We start from the raw sequence: 17,539 nt of genomic DNA, 5'->3' as shown, positions 1-17,539 counted from the left end.
TTCAGGCCTCCTCGCAGCAGCGAGCGCGCTGGGGACCCGCGAGGCCAAAGCCGGCGAGGAGCTCCTGGCCGCGCGGGGCAGGCGGACTGCTCAAGAGCCGGCGGGGGCGCGCGAAGGGTCCTTGGGCCTCGATCGCCGGGACGCTCGCTTTGGAAGAAGTCGAACCCCCAAGTACTGGCACCCAGTAATTGCTCACCAAACCCCTGCGGAGTGCAGGGAGGAAACGGCCACCACCGCCTCTGCCTCCCCGCGCTGCTCCCGCTTCTCCCGGCTCCGCTCCCAGCTCCCGCCACGGTGAGATCAAAACCAAGAAAGCGAGCACGTGGGGCCTCCAACCTGCGAGGCTGACTTTGAGAGTCGCTTTGTTCTACCGACTGAATCAGCCGGCCAGCTACGGTCCTGGCCTCGAATGTCCTAGGATGGCCTGGCGGGGGCGCGGGGCGCGGCCCCTAGAGTGAGGCGGGTTAGCCCACCAACCAGACCCCACACCTGGGCGGGTCACGATGCCCCTCCCAGCTCACCAGGGGGAGGAGGAAGAGGTTCCTCCGGTCCTGTTGGGCAGTAAGAGGACGCTGCCCTCAGAACAGCGAGAGCCGTGTCCAGGAGTCGGGGGTCGGATTCTGGGGCACGCTCTGCAGTCGGTATATCCTTCCCAGATGTTCAACCATTCCCCCACCCCTCTGGATCCATGGCGCCATTTCTTCTTTCTCTCATCTGGGAAGCCCCGGGGCCGAGCGCAGGACCCAACACTGAAGTTCTGCCCAGGGAAGCCCGGGAGTCTGTCTCTCTCTCTCTCCCTCCTTCTCCCCACCACTAAAACGCAACCTTAAGTAAGAGTAGGGCTCACCTGCGACTTGAGCAGTGACCATCCCGAGCCATAAGACCTGTACCCCTAGAGCAGCCAATAATGCACTTTCCTTCGCTGTTTGCCGGAGTCATCTTCTTTGACTGCGCGCTGATCCCACTCTCGGAGGAAGCCGTCTGCATCTCGCCGAAGCCTCCACTGGTCGATCTTCCGTCCTCCGCTGAAAGAAAAAGAGAGGGCTCGTCCGGGATTTGAACCCGGGACCTCTCGCACCCAAAGCGAGAATCATACCCCTAGACCAACGAGCCACCACATAATTTTTTTTTTTTTAACTCTCTCAGCCCTTCTACAGGTGATTTATGCGACTCTCGCCCCGATAGCTCAGTTGTTAGCGTGCGCACCTGTGAATCTGACTCTGTGGGTTCGCGGGTTCGCAGCCGCTGTCAGATTTCGAATCGAGGGTTAGATTATCTGCTCCATGTACGGCGGGAGCCAGAGGAAGACCGCGCAGCTGCGGCTCTCCGTTCTCGTGAGACCCCTGAAACCACGGCTTTCCTATTACACATGCAGGGAGGAGACTCGCAGCCCTGTTCCAGGGTGAACAGCTCGCCCGCAAGCGGCCCCACACGGGAACCAATCGGGGGTATCTACTCCTGGGCCTCGTGAGGGAGGGAGGCAAAACAGACACTGGAACTACTGAACAGCCCTGTATTCCCCTTCTTGATCGACACCTACCTGATCGACACCTGGATCAAGTTCTCCCTCAACGGAGCAGTGTCTCTGAGCGAGAGGAGGAGGAGGTTTGGTGGAATGGCTCATTGGTCCAGGGGTATGATTCTCGATTAGGTGCAAGAGAGTCAAATTCCTGGAGGAGCCCAGGTTTTCACACTTTCTTGTATTTTAATTGGGGACAGTTTTCCCCGAGGAGGAAAACCCTTGTCGGCCTTAAAGGGCATTGGTTCTTGCCTTGTCCTGGGAGTCTAGAAGCTGCCATGAGAAGCCCCACCCGCTACAAGGAGCAGACAACTCCGAGGGCAGGACCCAGCCCGGATTCCTCCGGTGAGCAGGAATTTGTGTGTTTCAGCTCACTGTGCCTCCAACAGGGCACATTTTAGTCGGGAGTGGACAGCTGGGAGCAGAAAACCAACCCACGTGGGACCGGAATCCGCAATAGGCGCGAAAAAGCTCGCCCAACGTGGGGCTCGAACCCACGACCCTGAGATTAAGAGTCTCATGCTCTACCGACTGAGCTAGCCGGGCAACTACTACCAGCTGTCTGCGGCCAAGTTTTCAAACTTGACTGGCTGTGGACCATTCCCAAATAACTGGATGGGGCAGGTCCCGGGGTCAGCGGGGACATGGAGTCCCCTCAGGGCATTCTGTGGGTCTAGACTGCCTGGAATTCTCGGCGTCCCCAGGCCAGGGAGCAGCTGTGCCGGGTTGTGGGTGAGGCGCCTCACTGACCAACGGACGGACGAGCGGCCGGCGGCTCAGCAGCCGCCGGAAGCCCTGCGGCGTGGACAGAACTCAGGGCTGACGCGCCCGAGCTGATCCCGGGACTCGCGGCCCCGCGGCCCGAAAATGACAAGGGGCCCATATAGATGCTGTTGCTGAATATCTAGGTTAAAGTCGCGTCTCGGCTCAGGACGATGCCAGGGTCTGTTGCAGATCATGGCCGTTTTCAGCTGCACGCATTGTCCTCAACCCCAACCCCAAAAGTCAGTCTGAGATCCTGGATGGTGCCGGTCGCCGAGTTGAATCCGGTCTTTCTCTGGGCCTTGACACCGCCTGAGGCCCACCTGTTGACGCCAGGGTCCCCGCACCACCCTGAGGCCAGGGGAGGTGGGTGCGCCATCTTGAGGTGGCGCCAGGGATGCGGGAACCCAGCCTCTTCCTCAGAGCGATGGAAAGCAGGCCTGACCCGTGGATTCCTCCTGTCCTTGAAATATTTTGCTGAACCCTGACTCTGAGTCCAGCCGGATCACCTGGTGGGAGCAAGCCCTTAGGATCCAGAGGTAGGGGCTGCCAATCTAGGACAAGACTGTTCAGGTTCCTGCCCAAAGGGGTGGGGAGGAGTGTGAGGTGGGGAGGCAAGAGGGGCCCCGGGAACTGAGAGGGGCCTCAGGGAGAAAACCTGGGCTTCCACCAGCCCAGAGATGCCCTGCTCAGGGAGGTGGCTGGGGTGGCCTGGGGTGGGCAGACAGGCTGGAAGCTCAGGCAGGAGTCTTGAGGCACTGTTATAAATGCTTTACCAAAAAATTAAGTAACTTAAGATCCCAACCAAATCTTTGAGACATGAGTTGCTACTATCCCCACTTTACAGATGGGTAAACTGAGGCTCTTGAGAGCCCAGGCTTGGTGGGTCCAGATCTGTGAAGTCCAGATGAGGAATAGAGGAGCCTGGTCCTGCAACCCTCCCTCAACCCTAAAAGAACTGCCCAGGATTTGTGTCCTTGACTTTCCACACTATGGGGAGGCTCAAGACCCCAGACCACAAGCCACTTGGCCGTGGAGATTTCCCAGTTCAGGATCTCTCCAGGAAGCACAGAATTCTCCTGAAACTGAGGTTCAGGGATGGAGTCTGTGCACGGAAGTATGGATGCATGGGTCAGGGACATGGGTCAGCCCACAGTGTCCCAAAGTGAGACCTGGACAACGACGGGGGAGGGGAGGGCTCCGGCTCCAGGACCCCCTCTCTTCACTCTCTCCTGTCTCAACCTCTTTGCTCTCCATCATAACGTAAGGCACCTAGAATCAGGGCCCACCATTCCATCCACACCACAAAAGTGTCCTGAGTGCAAGGGAAGGGCTTGTCCAGGACTTGAATCCAGGGCTTTTCACTCCTAAAGCTAGACATATACCCCTAGAAATCCATCAAGGTCAGTTACTTCCCCTGCCTCTCTTCCTTCCTCGGAAGTGGTGTTGCTCCCTGTTAGGTGGGGACTGTGTTGTCCATTCTTCTGACAACCATTGGCTGAGCCAGGCCTTGAGCTGAGGCTGGGGATACACTGAGTACCAACTTGCCCACAGAACCACAGTGACAGTAGGACTGTGAATGGCAACAGGGTCTCCTGGATGCTGGGAGGAGTCCCTGGAGAGAAGCATCTCAGGGCTGGGGCAGGGAAGGTGGGTGCAGCGGGTGTGGGGCTGCCTGCATTTGAGAGGGGAAGGTAGAAATTGGCCCCTAAAATAAGAGAGAATCTGGCCCCTGATGCTGGGGTCAGGTTTAATTTTAAACATGTCTATTCCTTATTCCTATACTATCCTCTCTGTCACCTGGGCTCCCAGCCTCCTCTGTCCACCCGTGCAGGGGCCAGGGTGTTGCAAAGGGCTCCCCAGGGGGGCCCAGCTCTCTCTTGTGGGTCTGAACAGAACATGTCTGGAAAAGGTCAGGAGGCTACATCTTGAGGTGTCCTATGGGTTATTTTATTTTGTGGATTCCAGGTTGTTCTGGGCTCCACAATGAGGTAGTAATATTTACTCATGCTGGGAGCACAAGAGTATCTGGGTGGAGGCCTCAGTTAAACCCAAAGGTCCAGAGCCGTAAAAGGCAGGTCCAAGGTGCGGTACAGGCCACGTCCCTGAGATAAGAGCCTCAGTTCAGCAACACCCCCTGCATCCACAGTGGCAGCAGCCTTAGGGGGGTAAGGGGGTGTTTTAAGAGGAAGGCAGAGCCTGGTGCCCTGGAGGCAGGTAGACCAGGGAGGGTCCTCAGCTCCTTCCACCTCATTCCCATGCCTTGGGGGCCTCCAGAGACCAGGATCCAGGTGTGGGTCCCTACCAGGCTTCAGGCTCTGGCCCAGGCCGGTCGGGAGGAGCAGACTGGTTGAGTTCCTTGGGGTCTGGGGTCAGGGCTGCTCTGAGGCCCTTTGCTTGCAGAGACAGAGGCAGCAGTGGAGGAGGCTGAGGGTGGTTTGAAATCCAAGCCTGTTCCTCTGCTAGCAGCAGGAGTGTGACCACAGATCCTCAGTCAAAGGGCAATGGGATGTTAGGACCCTGCCTCCTGGGTGGGTGTCCCCATCCTACCTGGCCTCTTTTCCTCCTAATCCCCAGGTTTGGATGCTTTCCTCTCCAGCACCCTCACTTGGAGCATTCCCTGAGGTAAGACGACCCTACCACCCACCCATAGAGAGGGGTAGAATGTGAGTCTCCTTTAGTGTGAGGATGTAGGGGGCCCTATCGACCCACACAAAGCCGACTCAAGGGTATGAGTGAGGCAGGGAGACCCCAATCAGCAGGGGAGCAGATCCTAGACCACACCCATAGGGTGGGGACCCCTCCAGGCCTGGCTCTGCCTTTCCATGTTTAAGCCACACCCCTTCCCCTCCCCCACTCCAAATGTCTCCTCTGACGGAATATCACACCCCAAAACGGGTTTCCTTCTTCCTCCTCATAGAATGAGGAGACTGGGATTTTGTGTTTCTTTTCTCGGGAAGATATCTCCAAACAGCACTGGGAGATGTTGAAAGCCTGGGCAGGAGACAGGGATCCCTAAAATAGAAGGCTCGCCCGACGTGGGGCTCGAACCCACGACCCTGAGATTAAGAGTCTCATGCTCTACCGACTGAGCTAGCCGGGCGGCGTAAGCACAGTTAGGGCCCAGGTGACTGGCTACTCCTAACCCTTTTCTTCCCATCCTCTAAGTCCCGCAGGTGGGCACAGGCGCCGAATCCTGGAGCTCAGTCTCCCACTTGTGGCCCAAGTTCCAGCGCAGCAGAGGAATGTCGGGGCCCCGATCCCTGGACAGTGGCCCACTCACCGGAGCCTCCGCCGCAGACAAACCGGGTCCCCTTTGCCGCGTGCTCCGGTGGGGCGGTTTGAGGTCTGGGGTCGCTGAGGCCGCAGTCTGGAGTCCGGAATCCGAGGAGCTGCGACCTCCTCTCTCTTCCTCAGCATGATCCCGGGGCCAGATCCTGGGTCCGAGCCTCAAGGGCGTCGTCGTGGAACAAGGTGCCGCGCCGGTCCGAGGACGAGTGCAGAGGTTCTCCCCGCACCCCCACCTCGGTCCTTGTCCACAGGTCCCAGTGTCCTTCCCAACAGGGTCCCGCTGTCCCCCCGCGCCTCCAGGCGAGACGAGCGGAGGGTGAGGGACACTTACTCCAGTTGGAAAAATCCGAAGCGACCCCCTCCCCTGTGCTGGGCACTAAAAAGGGGAGACCTGGTGGAACTCCTCCTCCTGGAGGGGGCTTCGGAGCCTTCCCGGCTTGCCCCACCTGAAACAGACAGGGTCTGAAAACTCCGGGATGCCCAAGACTCCATCGCCCCCAAGGCTAGCACCATACCCTTAAACCAAAAAACCAGAACGAAGATGAGGGCTCCCGGTACTCGGTCACCCAGACTCCCACATCTGGGGAAGAGGCGGGATTCTCCGCTCCGGAGGAGGGAACCTGGGGGAAGTTTCGGTCCCGATACCCCCAAGGGGAGGGTGAAGTTAGGCTCGGTGTTCTGGGGTCCGGGGTCCAGTCCCGGAGATGCACACGCAGGGCGGCTTCCACCAACGGCCCGGCTCCCTCTTCCATCCCCACCAGGCGCGGCGGGGACTTGGGCGGCCGATGAGCTGGGGACGCCCCAGGACCCAGCGGGACCGGGCACGGGGGTGTCCGAGATGGGCCCTAAACAAAGCAACCAGCACAGCAAAATGCTGGAACAGACATCGGGCGCCGGAAGCGTGGAAAGGGGCGGGTCCTGCACGGGAAGCCAGCTACCAGATAGTGCGCCCCGGTGGCCTAATGGAGAAGGCACTGGCCTCCTAAGCCAGGGATTGTGGGTTCGAGTCCCACCCGGGGTAATAACTCACAATTTTGGCATCACTGCTGGGGTGGCTTCTGTCGGCAAAATCTGTTGTCAGCCACGTCTCTGAGAGCTGCGCCTTCTAGGACCCCCGAGGTTAGGGGACGGGTGTTTCTTTACACCCTTGAAGGTGAGGAAAGAAGGGAGCTGGGGTCACATGGGGCTGAACCCACTGAGGCTAGCTGGGGGGTGAGGAGCATCTCACAGAGGTGCAATATCTTTAAAGTTCTGATATGTATTTTTAAACTATCTATCTAGAATGTTTACATTTAAAAATCAATGTACATCTTATAGACTAAAAAACGACCATATGATCACCTCAATACACGCAGTAAAGGCATTTGATAACTCCAACCTCCATTCCTGATTTAAAAAAAAACTCTCAGCAAACTGGTGTTGAGGGGTAGGAGAGAGAGCAAGGAGCTATGAGAAAACTTTTGAGGATGATGAATATGTTCATTATCTTGACTGTGGTGATGGTTTGGGTGTACACAAATGTCAAAAGATATTAAATTGTGCACTTTAAATGTATACAATTTATTATATATCAAAACTTTAAAAAGTTGAAGTATAATTGATGTACAATATTATATAAATTACAGGTGTACAATATAGTGATTCACAATTTTAATGCCGCAGAGCAACTAAGCCCGTGTGCCACAACTACTGAGCCTGCGCTCTAGAGCCCACGAGCCGCAACTACTGAGCCAGCGCGCCTAGAGCCCATGCTCTGCAACAAGAGAAGCCACCGTAATGAGAAGCCCACGCACCGCAACAAAGAGTAGCCCCCCACTAGCTGCAACTAGAGAAAGCCCACGTGCAGCAACAAAGACCCAAAAGTAAATTTAAAAAAATTTTTAAAGGTTATACTCCATTCATAGTTACTATAAAAATTGGCTATATTCCCTGTGATGTACAATATATCCTTGTAGCTTATTTTGTACATAATAGTTTCTACCTACTAACTCCTTGCACTTGTGATACCCTTCCCCCCTGCCCTCTCCCCACTGGTAACCACTAGCTTGTTCTCTATATCTGTGAGTCTGAATAAAACTTTTTTTAATGACCACAGAATTATTTGACACTCTTTCCACTGAGAAGTGGCATCTGTGTCCTTCTCCCTGAGCCTCAGTGGGCTGTGACTTCTTCATACAATAATGTATGGCAGAAGTGACACTGTAGAACCTCCAAGGTTGAATCATGAAGGGGGATGCAACTTCCATCTTGTTCAGTAGAACACATACGTGGGGTTCCAAGTTGCCAAGTAAGAAATTCAATTAGCCCGAATCTTCCATGCTGTGAGGAGGCCCAAGCCACATGGAGAGGTCATGTGCAGATGCTCCATTCCACAGCACCAGCTGAGCTCAGTCTTTGATTCATCTCAGTTCATATGACAGATATGTTGTAAAAGGGGCCTCCAGATGTTTCTAGACTTCAAGTCTTTGCAGCCAGGCCCCAAATTTAACAGACATAAGTTATACCTGCTCTTCCCTGTTGAATTCCTGACCCACAGAATCAATGAGCATAATAAAATATTGCTTTATGCCACTACATTTGAGAGTGTTACATAACAATAATAACTGACAAATAATAACTATTAAACTAAAAGATGGCAAACATATTTAATGGAAGAATTTTGAAAGTTTCTCTCCATGAATTCTGGAACAAAACAAGAATGCCTCCTATCACATTTGAATTTAACATCCTATTAGAGGTCTTAGTGCAATCAGGCAAGAAAAGTAGTTAAAAGGTATAAATAATGATTGGAAATAATTAAACAATACTGCCATGATTCACAAAGGAGATGCCTAAATAGGTAGAAAATCCTACAGATTAAAAATAATAAAAAATAATGAGTTTCATAATGTAACTGAATCTAAGATTAATATACAAAAATGTATTTTTATGTAACTGCAAAACATAGAAAATTATATTCAAAGTGATATAATTTACAATAGCATCCACAAAATCAAATACCTAGCAAAAATTCTAATGAAAGATGTGCCAAACCTATCTCAGAAAAATATAAAACACTATTACGATAAATTAAAGAAGACCTTGTTAAATGAGGGGACACATCATGTTCATGAGTTGAAAGACATTATCGTAATGATATCAAATCACCCCCAACTGACCTACAGAATCAATATTAGACCAATCAAAATCCCAATCGCTGTTTTTGTATAAATTGACAAGCTGATTCTAACACTTATATGAAAGTGCAAATGACCAACAATAACAAAAACAAATTTGAAAAACAAATTTGGGAGATTTACACTCCTGAATACCAAGATTTATTATGAACAGAAATTATTTTGGTCACAAGGGTAAACAGACCATGGAACAAAGCAGCGCAATATTAGAATCACAGGTACTCAGATTCTTGATTTGTGAAAGTTTGCACTACAAAGCAGTGGGGGAAAGGAGGGTCTTTTAAATAAATTATTCTGAACCAAAACTGTCCCCCTTTAACAGATGGTGAAATTAAGGCCTACAGGGCTAAACGTCTTGAGTCCAGAGCCTGGGTTGGGAGGAATGCGACCCCCCCGCCCCCCGCTGCAGGCCCTAAAATGGAAGGGAATGTTTTTACAACTACGGGTTCGGTCAGCATTTGGACCTGGGACCTCTGTCCCCAACAACAAAAGTCATGTCTCTAGCCAAGCGCAGTCCATTGTTGAAGGTCACAAAAACGAGCCACATCTGTCATTTAAACTCATCTAGCAGCAGATCTTTTTTTAAGTCTTTAAATTTAATTAAATTTAATTTTTTTGGCCTCGCCGCGGAGCTTGCAGGATCTTAGTTCTCGGATCAGGGATCGAACCCGCGGCTCCAGCATTGAGAGCGCGGAGTCCTAACCACTGGACCGCCAGGGAATTCCCACAAATTTAAAAAATACAAGTAAAAAGGTAAAATTAAGTGTAATGTATTTTAGTTAACCCAATATATCCAAAGTATCATTTCAGCACGTAATCAGACTTCTTACTTTTTTTGGACAAAGGCTTCAAAAGCCAATGCGTATTTTTACACTTAAAGCAGCAATCTCAGTCGGACCAGCCGGAGGAAACCAGTGTCCAGCCGGGGAATAGCTGCCCTGATCGAAGAACTCAACGTAGCTGCTTTTGGGGACTGGGGCGTTCAAGGGCTGCCTGGACCTCTGCGGTTAGGTTCCCCGGGCTGGGGTTGGAGGGGAGGGACGCGGAGGCGCGGGGGCCCGGGTCAGCAGGGGTGGGCCTGGAGCGGAGCGCAACACGCATGGCCGGATGAGTCTCTAGGCTCGGTCTCTCATCCTCGAGCTTTAAAACAGCGAAGAACCGGGACAGACAACTGGAGCTCGTCCGGGATTTGAACCCGGGACCTCTCCCACCCGAAGCGAGAATCATACCCCTAGACCAACGAGCCTCCCTAGTGAGCCGTGTCCCAGTGCTTCCTACACAACTATTCCCATCGCCCCGCGACTAGGGTTTATTCCGAAGTGGATTGGGAGGAGCACTGGAGTCACGGCGGGGAGACCCAGGAAACCCAGGCCGGCAGGGGCAGAAAGAGGGGTCCGCTAAGCCCGGACAGGGCGGGGGGGGATTGATTCCTGGACCACAGGGGATTGATTCTTGCCCCAGGGGAGAGAAGAGCAGAAATGTGGGGGCGGGGACGAGAGGCTTGGGTGACCCGGAGAGCACCTTACTCTCCAGGGGAACCCGAGCCTCAGGCTGACAGCCGTGGGGCTGTGGATTGTGGCTGGGGAGCAGGCAGGAATCAGGGGACCGGCATCAAGTAGCCCCTGGTCGTCTACGGTGGGGCCCCTGCCCTAGAATCTCTAGGAGAGGAGGAACAGGGGGGAAGGAGGGGAAGGTTCCGCTTTTTGCGCCGGGCTCCAAGGCTGCCAGCCTGCGGCGGGGAGAAGAGAGCTCCGATAGAGGATTCTGGCTCTCCCTGTTGATCCCCAAAGCGCCGCAGGGTGGGCGACGACCCCCTTGGGAGCCTCCTGCGGTTCGGGCAAATCCTTTCCGCGGGAAAAGTAAGGCAGAGTGTGGTAAACAGTGGCTGGCTCGTTTGAATAATTCAGTGGGTTTTAGGGTGTAGGGGCTGTCCCTACGGGTCTAATATCTGGCCCTGGGTGATTTGGGGCAGGGGAAATATTGGCCTGGTGTGTGAAAGTTAGATAAGGAGTGGGGTCAGGGTGTGGACTGGAAATTGGTTGGTTTGCAAACTGTTTACTTTCTCTAGAATTAGCTGACCCTGGGGTTGGCAGTCTCTTCCTAGCCAACAGGCCCCTCCAAGAGGTCAAACAGTCATAAAAAAAAAAAAAAAGACCATACAGGTGCCTTCACCCACTTCACCCTGTCTCTCCTTCCTTTACCAGGCAAAGGTCCCATGCCTTCTCCGGAGCTCCACGTTGGTCTGTAACCCTAGCTCAGGCAATGGTGTGGGTCGAGGTCCTGGAATTTGTCCAAGGGTCTTGTGATTGGTCTGGCGAATCTGAACTCCCTCAACCCAGCTTGGCAAAAGCTGCGCCCAGCGTGGGGCTCGAACCCACGACCCTAAGATTAAGAGTCTCATGCTCTACCGACTGAGCTAGCCGGGCAAAGACAAGAGCAATCTTTGACGCCCTGCTCCTCAGAGTCCCAAAGGCAGGTCCTGCAAAAAAACGGCAAAGGTGCAGCTGCCCCCGGAGTCGGCCTTCTGGCGGCTGGACACAGTCCTTGCCTGGAACTCTGGACATCCAAACCCGGCACCACGCCCCCACCCTGCCCGCCATTCTCAGCCAGCTGTCAGCGGACAGGGAATCTTTCACCTGGTGTTAAAGTGGAATTTTTGGCGTGGGGCCATTAGCCACAGCCCTGGGTCGGCGTCATTCAGGGTGGTCCTTGGGGGTTGAGGATGGGGGCAAGGAACAGCCTCTCTCGAGGATCAGGGGAGCCTGGGTTGACACTCCCTCTGCTTGCATAAACCCAAACCCTAACTCAGTACCGAGCCCCTGCCTATTTATGGCTCCAATTCTTTTAAAATGACCCAAAGAATCAGCCCCCTCCCACTCCTCTGAGGATCTATGTGCAGGGCCACAGAGAGGCCCACGAAGTCCCAGAGGGGAGGGCTCATTGGCCAGTTCTGTTTGTCCCATGGTAGAGTCCTCGCCTCTGTGACTCCACGGAGCCACAGCCTGCCCAAGACCACCAAGGTCTTGGGAATATAATGGAAAAATCCGAACCTGGCCCTGGGTCCCACCCACAATGGTTCATCTGTCCAGAAGGTCCCTGGGGGAGGGGCACATCGTTTACCATTCCTGCTCCGCTAGGAAAACCGATCCTGGGTGGGATTCTGTTCCTGACCTCCCTCTACTTCCCCACAAAGTCCCAGACTCTAGAAAAGCTGCCGCTACTGAAAAGTCAGAAGAGCTAGACTGAATGAGGACCCTCTTACCCCCTCCCAGTCCCCCACAGAACCAAGGATGACAGCCCAGCCTTAGCAAAGTAACCAGAACACCCTTGTCCCAGCCTCGGGGGTCTGTAGGAGGAGCTAAGTTATGCCGATGTCCAAAGCTGGAGCTCCATTTGCCCCAAACCCGGGCAACAGAAACCTTCTCCAAGACCCAGCACGCAGTCCCTGCTCCTGGTGGAGCTGGGGCTCACAATCCCTGGCTTAAAAGGCCTGCCAGACCCCTTTAGGCCATGGGCCTTCCCCCCACAGCAAGGCTGTGTGGTTCCCCTCCTTCCACCCTCGGACCCTGCAGCAACCCCTCTTCCAACGTGCACTCCAGTCAACCCCACCCACTCTGCCCTTCCCCCATCTCCCCCTCCTCACTCTGCCCCTGTGTCAGGACTTGAACCAGCCTTCCTGCCCCAGCCCGTGACCCCTCCCTTACAGGTGTGTGCCTCTCCGTGCCCAAAGATCACGGTCTCTCCGGGTGGGGCTGGTCCCCACAAATCTTGTCCCTGCAGAGTTCTCAGCGCGGGGCCTGGCTAAGGATCCGGCGCAGGGAGTTTGTGGGATGAATGCAGAATGGAGCCAGAATGCTCGGTGGAGAGGAGGATCACCGAGGTCGCAGGAGCAAGAGGGACACGCGAGGGTTGTATCTCAGGTGTGAGAAAGCCCATCGGAATCTAGGCATGAGCTCTTCTGAACATTTTAGTGCTGGCGCTGGGATGCACAGGGAAGAGCGGGCTGGGGACCCTCTGCAGAGCTCTGGAGAGGACAGAGCCTCCGGGGCTGGGAGAGGTGGGGGCTGTGGACAAGGCCACCAGCTCAGGGACGGAGGCTCCTACGGGAGGGCCCCGGGAAAGGCCCCGGCCACACTAACTGGTCCTCTGGGGTGACCGGTGCTCCTGGTCCCTAAGCCTCACGAGACGCACATTTCTCTGAATCCCAATTCGCTTCCAATGGAGGAGAGCGACAGCTGCGTCGCGCGTGGGCTCGTCGGGACGGAGGAATCCAGGCACCGTGACTCTAGCTCTGTCCCGAGCCTTGGGCTGTAGAGAGAAGAAAGGACCCTCACGTTCCCCTGCCGTGGAGGCGTCAGTCTTCTGGGCGTGGAGACGCCAGCCGAGCCCAGGACTAGGAGAGGCACAAGGGAGTCCCGGATCCGCAGAGCGTCAGCCTCCGAGACCTGGTGCTCACAGGGGCGGCGACAGTGCGCTATCCTCTTCTCGAGGGCTGAGAGCTGAACTTATCCGAGCTCAATGCGGGGGCCACTCGGAATGGAGAAAACGGAGACTTAAGGCTGCACAGGGAAATGGTGTGAAGATAACCTGGAATAAGAAGTCAGACAGTTAGGTTTGCTGTGGCTCGTTGGTCTAGGGGTATGATTCTCGCTTAGGGTGCGAGAGGTCCCGGGTTCAAGTCCCGGACGAGCCCGTTCCACTTTGTTTTTATCCCAAGAACTCCCAGGGTACCCAGCCCAGGAACTCCTGCGGGAACGAAATATGGCTCTGAGGGCCCATCGACCTCCACCGCCCACATCCAGCCCGCCAGACTGATCGGAAGGGCCAGAAGTCCTGAATCTGAGTCCTGAAGTTGGGCTCCATATTAGTTTAGGGAGTGGGAGGTAAGGAGAGAGATCTCCACGCACAGCTGGAGGCCACAGCCTCAGCTTGGGATACCTCGCCCTCCGCCCATCCCTCTGAGGCTCAACACTCCCAGGTGGTTTTCCCCTCTGGCCGCCAGAGGGAGGGCCGAGCCGACGCTGCTGGGCTGGGAATTGGGGAACTTCCACCCGGGCCCCGGTCCGGGAAAGCCCCCAACTGTGTTGCGGGTGAGCTAGGCTCTGGCCGCCGGGCTGCGCTGCTTCTGTTGTTAATGACCAGTGGAGGATCGGGGAGCCTCCAGAGACACCCCTCCCACGGGGCGAAAGGGGAGAGTAGGGCGGCTGGGTAGGACTGCCCTGAGCGTGCACCTCACGAAGGGGACTCCTTAACTTCGGCCGCAGTTTCTTCTCACTTCCCCTTTCCTTTCTTGGGATCTGAACAGAAACCTCAGAGCCACCTCAGCCGGTGGCCCAGAACCTAGTAGCAGCACCCTCGCGCTGCATTAATCCAGCCTCTAATGATGGACATCCATGTTGCCCCAACCTTCTCTTTGTCCACATGGGGAGCAGTAAGAGGCGCCCCTCCTCCCCCCAGCCAGGGGGCATCATCCGAGGCCTAGTGGAGAGCACGAGCACCTACTCCAGCCCAGCAGTAAGGAGGTCCCACCCTGTGTGAATTGCCCCCACCAGACAGCAACAGGGCGGCTCCCTCTTTCCCTACCAGAGGTGCATCTAGTCAGAGAAGGCTTCAAACCAGAAGATTTAAATGAGATCTAGAGTCTCATAACGTAATACCGAAAATGTCCAAGATGCAATTGAAAATCACTGGTCAAACTAAGAACCAGGAAAATTTCAACTTGAAGGAGAAATGACAATCAAGAAACGCCAACTCAAATGTTGGAACCATCTGCCAAGGAGGGTAAAGGTGGATGAAGCAGCCATGGTAAAAATGCTTCAAGTAGCAATTACAAGCTACTTGAAACAAATTTAAAAAGTGAAAGTCTCAAATAAATGGAAGATATAAAGAATAGCCAAATGGAAAACTTAGAACTGAAAAATACAGTAACCAAAATAAAAAGCTTAATTGATGGGCAACAGCAGAATGAACAAGACAGAAGAATCAGTAAACTTGAAGACAGAACAATAGAAGTTACCCAATCTGAAGAACAGAGAAAATAAACTTAAAAAATAAAATAAACCAAATAACAGAGCCTCAAGGATCTGTGGGGCTTTAACAAAATAAATAATATTGGAGTCATTGAAGACCCAAGAGAGGAGAAAAATGGGGCTAAATAGTTTTAGAAGAAATAGTAGCTGAAAATTTCCAGTGGGTTTTTTTAAAAAATAAACTTTAGCATAAACAGATGAATGGATAAAGAAGATGTGGCACATATATACAATGGAATATTACTCAGCCATAAAAAGAAACGAAATTGAGTTATTTGTAGTGAGGTGGATGGACCTAGAGCCTGTCATACAGAGTGAAGTAAGTCAGAAAGAGAAAAACAAATACCGTATGCTAACACATATATATGGAATCTAAGAAAAAAAAAAAAGGTCATGAAGAACCTAGGGACAAGATGGGAATAAAGACACAGGCCTACTAGAGGATGGGCTTGAAGATATGGGGAGGGGGAAGGGTAAGCTGTGACAAAGTGAGAAAGTGGCATGGACATATATACACTACCAAACGTAAAATAGATAGCTAGTGGGAAGCAGCTGCATAGCACAGGGAGATCAGCTCGGTGGTTTGTGACCACCTAGAGGGGTGGGATAGGGAGGGTGGGAGGGAGGGAGACGCAAGAGGGAAGAGATATGGGAACATATGTATATGTATAACTGATTCACTTTGTTATAAATCAGAAACTAACACACCATTGTAAAGCAATTATACTCCAATAAAGATGTTAAAAATAAAATAAAGTAAACTTTAGGAGAGGGTGTATTCGCACCTCTCCATTCTTTGATCAAAGAATAAAGTTTTCAAAATAATCCTTAGTTTTAGAGTTCTCTAAAAACAACAACAACAAAATCGAGCAGAATTACATAACCCCCTGCCCCCAAACACCACAGCCTCCTCCATTCCCATGGTGTTGTTGTTTTTTTTCTCAGTATCACAACTGTTTATTTCTTGCTGGTGCTACCTAACAGCTGCAGTGGCTGTAGCTTGGCTGTGGCTGTGTGTTCATTCCAGGGTCCAGGGTGAAAAAGCAGCCCTAATTGTGCACATGCTGTTCTCACACTGTGGGCAGGAAGGGGAGAGGTGACCCGCACACAGCTTTTAAAGTTTCTTCCTGAAAGTCAGCTCTGGTTACTTTACAGATGCCTTTGAAGTCACATGGCCAAGTTCAACATCAAGGAAGAAAGCCAATAATTGGGAAAAATAGAATCTACCACCCTTCCAGAACCCACAACCAAATCAAGCAACGGTCCATCAGGAAAACGTAAAGCGACCATAGGTGTCTGGGGTCACGGGAAATCAGGGGCTTGCACCGAATGAGGTGGGGGAGGAAAGTCAGGGAAACTGTTGCCACGACCTCAGCCCAAGCACCGAGGTGGACGGTCTGGAGCTCGCGGGGTTCCACTGCCGTCCCCAGCCCTGGAGAGTCCTCGCCCGTCTCTCGTCTGCAGCAGGGAAGCAGGTGCTTCACGAAGGCTCCCTGGAGAGCAGCCCTGAAGTTCAAGGCCACACTTCTGGCTGCCTCCGGATTTCTCCTCGGCAAACTCGAACTTCCAGAGGAATTTCTGGAAAATGCGGCTCCCATCTTGTTACGGGCCGAACGCTGGTGTCCGCCCCAAACCCCTAGGTTGAGGTCTTGACCCCACCGTGACGGTACTTGGGGACAGGCCTGCGGGGCTACGAGGCCCAGAGGGCGGGACCCCCAGACGGGAAGGCGGCGGACGCGGTCTCACCTGGAACCGCCCGTAAGACGACAGCGGCCAACCTGACTGAGCGCTTCCCGGCGCCTGGGGGCGCGGCCTCAAGGTCCCCGCCGTCGGGGAGTAGGCGGCGGGCGGGCCCCGAGGCCGCAGCCCCGCGCTTTAGGAGCAGGGACCGCCGGCCGCTCCGCGCTCCCGCCTCCCGCGCCCATGCCTGCGGCCCGCGCGGGACACGGCCCATTCCCGTGTATTTTTGAAATCTATCTCCCTCTCCTTTTTTTCTGACGTATTGTAAAGCACATATAGCATTGCTTCACCCGTAAAAGCTTTTTGCCTTCTTTTCCCCCCCAAATATCTCTACAAATAAAGTCCTTTGTTCTAAAATACTCGCAATGCCATGTGCACATCCAACAACATTAACGGTGATGCTGCAGTGTTCTCTCGTGCTCAGTGCGCATGCAGGTTCCAGCTACCTCCTAACCTCCACTCCGCATTTGGTTGACTGGATTCAGGATGCAGGCCAGGTCCACACATCGAGGTTGGTGGAGTCTGAAATCTCACTGAGTCCTCAGCAGATTCTCCGAGGCGCCCTGTCTCCAGAATTTGGGGTAGGGAAGGAGCAGACAACCCCTAGGCCCCACTCCCAGTCCGTTATGTATCTGAAGTTCCTTTCTGCTCTGGAGAGCCAAGCCGGGAGGGGGGCTGTGGCAGGGGTTGCCCCAGCCCCGACCTTCCCGGGTCTCACGCCTGGTATGCAAGGATCCGCTTGCTCCCTCCAGGGACGTCTCATTTCTGACCCTGAATCCCGGGAGATTGGATCCTAAAGCAGAGGGCGTGAGCAGGGTAGGTGTCGCAGCAGGCGCCACGGGGTCTCCAATCCCCTCCAGCAATCCACCTCCAGGTCGCTGGTTCTAGCAACTCAAGATCGTCCAAAGGACAGACCAAGAAATGTTGGGGCAAAATAAGTTTTTAAATAAAAATAAATTTCTTTTAGATAATTCAAAGGAAGTATGGATGGAGTTATGCGCACAAGTGGAATCCGGTTAAGT

At 53.6% G+C, this 17,539-nt stretch overlaps 7 non-coding genes across 7 annotated transcripts; 2 read left to right on the top strand and 5 right to left on the bottom strand.

Moving 5' to 3' along the window:
* Nucleotides 1-1,041: 1,041 nt before the first annotated feature.
* TRNAP-UGG (transfer RNA proline (anticodon UGG)) lies at nucleotides 1,042-1,113 on the bottom strand. Its single transcript has one exon. It is a non-coding gene; the product is annotated as a tRNA-Pro (tRNA).
* Nucleotides 1,114-1,992: 879 nt separating this feature from the next.
* On the bottom strand, nucleotides 1,993-2,065 carry TRNAK-CUU (transfer RNA lysine (anticodon CUU)). Its single transcript has one exon. It is a non-coding gene; the product is annotated as a tRNA-Lys (tRNA).
* A 3,246-nt stretch (nucleotides 2,066-5,311) lies between these two features.
* Nucleotides 5,312-5,384, bottom strand: TRNAK-CUU (transfer RNA lysine (anticodon CUU)). The gene has a single exon. It is a non-coding gene; the product is annotated as a tRNA-Lys (tRNA).
* A 1,136-nt stretch (nucleotides 5,385-6,520) lies between these two features.
* On the top strand, nucleotides 6,521-6,593 carry TRNAR-CCU (transfer RNA arginine (anticodon CCU)). The gene has a single exon. It is a non-coding gene; the product is annotated as a tRNA-Arg (tRNA).
* A 3,327-nt stretch (nucleotides 6,594-9,920) lies between these two features.
* On the bottom strand, nucleotides 9,921-9,994 carry TRNAP-CGG (transfer RNA proline (anticodon CGG)). Its single transcript has one exon. It is a non-coding gene; the product is annotated as a tRNA-Pro (tRNA).
* A 1,107-nt stretch (nucleotides 9,995-11,101) lies between these two features.
* TRNAK-CUU (transfer RNA lysine (anticodon CUU)) lies at nucleotides 11,102-11,174 on the bottom strand. Its single transcript has one exon. It is a non-coding gene; the product is annotated as a tRNA-Lys (tRNA).
* Nucleotides 11,175-13,369: 2,195 nt separating this feature from the next.
* On the top strand, nucleotides 13,370-13,441 carry TRNAP-AGG (transfer RNA proline (anticodon AGG)). Its single transcript has one exon. It is a non-coding gene; the product is annotated as a tRNA-Pro (tRNA).
* Nucleotides 13,442-17,539: the final 4,098 nt, after the last annotated feature.

This window comes from Balaenoptera ricei, chromosome 15 (genome assembly GCF_028023285.1).
Source record: "Balaenoptera ricei isolate mBalRic1 chromosome 15, mBalRic1.hap2, whole genome shotgun sequence".
NCBI lineage: Eukaryota > Metazoa > Chordata > Mammalia > Artiodactyla > Balaenopteridae > Balaenoptera > Balaenoptera ricei.
This window is presented reverse-complemented; position numbering and strand designations above follow the sequence as displayed.